Genomic DNA, 5,896 nt, shown 5'->3' on the forward strand with positions numbered 1-5,896 from the left:
TTTAATATCCTGGAATGTTTTTCAACGACAGAGGCGCAAAAGTATCGGGTGACAGACCCAATCTCATCAGACCCTAAACCTCCTGCCATCCGTCCGAAAACACTCGTCTCTCTCACTGGTGGTAAATCCTTCATGTTCTGCAAAAAGGAGTATTCACAGTGTGGTTATACCCTGCTGATATAATACCACTGTTGTCTTCATGATGCTGGTTCTGATTATCCCTCCTGCCAGTCATGCTTTATAAGAAACCTCATCATGTAAACTCACAGTGACATGCAGACGTACACCACCAGCACCGCCAGTCACCATGACGACTCCCAGATGTGTCTTGATTGCCGAGCCAAACAGAGAAACTGTCCGTAATCTGCCACCACCTTTAATTCTTCTTGGCATTTTAATTTCCTCAATATGTCACGTTAAGTGCATACCCGTTAAAGGAGAACCTCTCGTATATCTTACTTTTTTTTTTTTTTTCAAATATGTTTTATTGAGCACCAACCATGTGCAGACAGTGCACACATTTTTTTCCCACCCCCCCCCCCCCCACCCTTCATTAGTGGTTAATGACACTGTAAGTCTAAAGGATATATTTCACTCATCAGGCATGATGTCTAGGGAGTCTATGATGGAGAGCAAGTTTTATCATACGTGACATTCCCTCTTAGTATTTTCCTTCCTTCCTTCCTTCCTTCCTTCCTTCCTTCCTTCCTTCTTTCCTTCCTTCCTTCCCTCCTTCCTTCCGCCCCTCCTCATTCCTTCCTTCCTTCCCTCCTTCCGTCCTTCCCTCCTCATTCCCTCCTTCCTTCCTTCCTCCCTTCCTTCCTTCCCTCCTTCCTTCCTTCCTTCCTTCCTTCCTTCCTCCCGTCCTTCCTTTCTTCCTCCTCCCCTCCTCATTCCTTCCTTCCTTCCCTCTTCATTCCTTCCTTTCTTCCTCATTCCTTCCTTTCTTCCTTCCTTCCTTCCTTCCCTCTTCATTCCTTCCTTCCTTCCTCCTTTCCTCCATCCCTCCCTCCTTACTCCCTTCCATCTGTCTTTTCTTCCTTCCTTCCTTCCTTCTTTCCGTCCTTCCCTCCTCATTCCTTCCTTCCTTCCTCATTCCTTCCTTCCTTCATTCCTTCCTATCTTCCTTCCTTCTTTCCTTCCTTCCTTTTTCCTCCATCCCTCCCTCCTTACTCCCTTCCATCTGTCTTTCCTTCATTCCTTCCTTACTTCCCTCTTCATTCCTTCCTTCCTTCCTTCCTCTTTTCCTCATCCTTCCCTCCTTACTCCCTTCCATCTGTCTTTCCTTCCTTCCTTCCTTCCTTACTTCCTTCTTTCCGTCCTTCCCTCCTCATTCCTTCCTTCTTTCCTTCCTTTCTTCCTTCCCTCCTTTCTTTCTTTCTTTCTTTCTTTCTTTCTTTCTTTCTTTCTGAAATGTAGTAGATTATAAAATAAAGTAGCATTAATTTGTAATATGCAAGAAAAGTAACCTCATCTCATAATTTCACTGTAAGCAAAAAGTATTTTATCTTTCCACGCCAGCTTTCTGCTTTTCCTTGAGTACATTTCAGTTAAAAATAACTATTTGTCTGTCGGCTGTTGTAGATTCACAGATTTGCTCTGAGAAGACTTCCTGAACCTTAAGCATGTGTTAGTCTCTGGAGGTCTGAGGTCTGAGATAGGGAGGAAACTACTTCCTGAATGCACAGAAACAGTGGAAGTGCTACATCTGCACATACGTGACATTCGGAGGGTGTTTGTCTTCATAGTCGTAGCCTTGATTCCTTCCTTCCTTTTTCCTCCCTCCCTCCCTCCCTCCTTACTCCCTTCCATCTGTCTTTCCTTCCCTCCTTCCTTCCTTCCTTCCTTCCTTCCTTCCTTTTTCCTCCCTCCCTCCCTCCCTCCTTACTCCCTTCCATCTGTCTTTCCTTCCCTCCTTCCTTCCTTCCTTCCTTCCTTCCTTCCTCTTTTCCTCCATTCCTCCTTCGTTACTCCCTTCCATTTGTCTTTCCTTCCTTCCTTCCTTACTCCCTTCCATTTGTCCTTCCTTCCTTCCTTCCTTCCTTCATTCCTCTTTTCCTCCATCCCTCCTACCTTACTCCCTTCCTTTCTTCCTCATTCCTTCCTTCCTTCCTCCTTTCCTTCCTTCCTCCCTTCCTCATTCCTTCCTTCTTTCCTCCCTTCCTTCCTCCATCCCTCCCTCCTTACTCATTTCCATCTGTCCTTCCTTCCTTCCTTCCTTCCTTCCTTCCTTCCTTCCTCTTTTCCTCCATCCCTCCCTCCTTACTCCCTTCCATCTGTCCTTCCTTCCTTCCGTCCTTCCTTCCTTCCTCTTTTCCTTCCTTCCTCCCTTCCATCTGTCTTTCCTTCCTTCTTTCCTTCCTTCCTTCCTTCCTTCCTTCCTTCCTTCCTCTTTTCCTCCATCCCTCCTTCCTTACTCCCTTCCATTTGTCTTTCCTTCCTTCCTCCCTCCCTCCCTCCCTCCCTTCCTTCCTTCCTTGACCTGAGGACAACAGGAGGGGTTGAGAGCAATATCTTCAACAATAGTTAATATTTGGGTGACATTTGGTGGAAAGATGACGCTGATCCAGGAACATTTTCAATATTTTCTGGCAGACGTATCCCAGTTATCTATCACTACGTGTCTTTTCATGCAGATCCAGATCCTTCCTTCCTTCCTTCCTTCCTTCCTTCCTTCCTTCCTTCCTTCCTTCCTTCCTTCCTTCTTTCTTTCTTTCCTCCCTTCCTTCCTTCCTTCCTTCTTTCCTGACTGTGCTTGTATTATGATTAGAAGATGAATTCATATATTGGGGTATTGGGGTATATTGGGGGTCGTTCCTTCCTTCCTTCCTTCCTTCCTTCCTTCCTCTTTTCCTTCCTTTCTCTTTTCCTCCATCCCTCCTTCCTTACTCCCTTCCATCTGTCTTTCCTTCCTTCCTTCCTTCCTTTCTTCCCTCCTCCCTTCCTCCTCCCTTCCTTCCTTCCCTCCTCATTCCTTCCTTCCTTCCCTCCTTCCTTATTTCCTCCCTTTTCCTCCTAGCTCCCTTCCTTCCTTTCTTCCTTCCTTCCTTCCTTCCTTCCTTGACCTGAGGACAACAGGAGGTTCCTCTTTTCCTCCATCTCTCCTTCCTTACTCCCTTCCATCTGTCTTTCCTTCTTTCCTTCCATCCTTCCATCCTTCCTTCCTTCCTTCCTTCATTCCTTCCATCCTTCCCTCCTCATTCCTTCCTTCCTTCATTCCTTCTTTCTTTCCTCCCTTCCTTCCTTCCTTCCGTCCTTCCCTCCTCATTCCTTCCTTCCTTCCTTCCTTCTTTCCTGACTGTGCTTGTATTATGATTAGAAGATGAATTCATATATTGGGGTAGAAATAGGAGGAGAAAGAACCTTTTTTTTTTCTTCTTCTTCTTCTCTTGATTATTTACAGGTGGCTTTTTTTTTTCTCTCCGTCTGTCCACATCCAAGAAAATGTAATCCATCAAAAACACAATTTTTAAAGCAGAAAAAGAAGTCGAGAAGCTGCTCAACCTTCTCCAATGACATGACTGGTGCAAGTGCTTTTAAAAAGGAGTTGATTAATCGCTCAGTTGATTGAAAGAAACTCAAAGTTTAAATAACCGATTCATATTTTAAACAATCTATCAAAATACGAAACTTGTCTTCGGAGAACCTGCAATGAACATTTTGACTTTTATTCTCTGACTTCTTTTTTTAAGTGATTCACCAACAGGATTGCTTTTTTTTTTTATTTCCAAGGGACACTTAATGTATTTGCCATGGAAATATTGTGCAATAGAAATTATGATTTTTGTTTCCTGGAAGCCACCGACAGAACTGGAATAGCATGTATTTAACGGATGAGTGAAAATAACACAGTGTAAGGGAAGTCCAGGAAACCGTAGGAGGGTAAAAGACGTTTGCAGGAAGTGTCACATCACATCTTAAACAATTCCACATCCCGCCAAAAATAAACTTATAAAATAAATAAATTAACATGAGTTTAGGATTACTAATTGGTGTGATGCTGTAATAAATAAACCAAATGCAAAATTACAAAATAAAGGTTGATGATTATAAAGGAGGTTACATCTGAAATCAGACCTTTAAGATTTTACTCAGGAGGGTTTTTTCCTCATTTTTTAATATTTAACATGTTACTGAATACATATATTACTGTTTTTAATTCTTTGACATCAATATTTTTTATTATATGTAGTAAGTAAATCATGATGTGGGCTTAAATGGAGTCACAGTACCAATTAAACTCACTTTATTCATCAATTATCTTTATTTTATATTCTAAAATCTACATGAACTAATGAATACATTTTACAATGAGAGATAAATGTTGCTTTATAAGAAATGATCTCCCTTATAAATCATGTCAGTATCCATGACAACACAGCTGGGCTTAGATTTTAATGGGAACACTAACAGGAAGGAAGGAAGGAAGGAAGGAAGGAAGGAAGGATCGATCATTTACCCTAACAGCTAAACTTAGATGTGAGGAAGGAAGGAAGGAAGGAAGGAAGAAAGGAAGAAAGGAAACGAGTAAGGAGGGAGGGAAGGAGGAAGGAAGGAAGCAGAAAGGATGGAAGGAAGAGGGAGTAAATAAAGAGGGAAAAAGGAAGGAAGGAAGGAAGGAATTGTCCATTAGACTAGAGAAGGTTAGATTTTCTCTTAATGGCTCCCTAAACTTATTTGAAAAGACTTGGAGACCTCTCCTAAATTATATTGACTCTCTGACATCTCTGTCTGATTCTTATTTCCTTTTTAAAAAAATGTTTTTAAATTTAAATTTTTTAATTTGTTAATTTGTTAATTATTTTAAGAACTACTACTACTACTACTTACTTTCTCATGTATTGTTTATATGTATTCGGTATTATTAATATGCCCTTGATCGGTCGTAGGGTGGGATGGGATAGTGTGTGTGTGTGTGTGTGTGTGTGTGTGTGTGTGTGTGTGTGTGTGTGTGTGTGTGTATGTATATGTGTATATATATATATACATATACATATACATAACAATCAGCTGGTCACTGTAGTCAGGTTTTCTGCCTCTCCCTGTTGTGTATATTATTTGTTCTTTGTCATTTTTTTGGTGTAATTTTAATTCATATACTGTGTGTGACTTTCTAGAGTGACTGCTTGATTACTGATCCCAAAGTCTTGATATACGTTTATTAGCAGGTGAGACCAGACGCCAAAACAAACCTGAACAAAGGGGAGGAAATGAAATGTTTACGTGATTTTATTTTAAATCCTAAGAGAGAGAGAGAGAGAGTAAGGAAGTAATTTGGGATTTAAGGAAACGGACAGACAGACTAAATGCAAATATAGGAAGAAAGAGTCTGGAGTGATTTATAGAAAGATAGAGGCCACTTAAATCCTTAGTTACAGGATGGTCTCCACCCAACGTCGTTCATGATGAAAGCCGCTCCATTTTAAAGACACCGGCTTTGCTTTTGCCACATTCATCTGAACTTCCTGTCTTTAACAATGCACTTCCTTCTCCTGAATTTCCTCTCGTGGCGACGCATTCAGCTCCTTGATAAAGAGAAAAGTCTCTGTGGACAATGTGATTGATAATAAATTGAAATTCCTTCAACACAGGCATTTGTTAAAGCCTGTGTGGATTCTCACGAGTGGAAAAGGAAGCTATGGTAACCGTGTGGGGAAAGCTTTTATTCAATCAGTCTTTTATGATTTAAAGTACTTCACCGGTGGTTTTTCAGGTTTTATCCAATCTACTACAAATTGTAATTGCTTTGCTGTGTACCATCAGGGCTTTGATTGATCCCCTTATTTTCCCAGAAGACACTTGTTTTAGATCATTTCACTACAATATAAAAAGCAACCCACCCGACACACACACACACAGTCTTCTCTCTTCTTTAGAGCCAGAAAAGTGGGACAAC

Source organism: Scomber japonicus, chromosome 23 (assembly GCF_027409825.1).
Source record: "Scomber japonicus isolate fScoJap1 chromosome 23, fScoJap1.pri, whole genome shotgun sequence".
NCBI classification, from domain to species: Eukaryota; Metazoa; Chordata; class Actinopteri; order Scombriformes; family Scombridae; genus Scomber; species Scomber japonicus.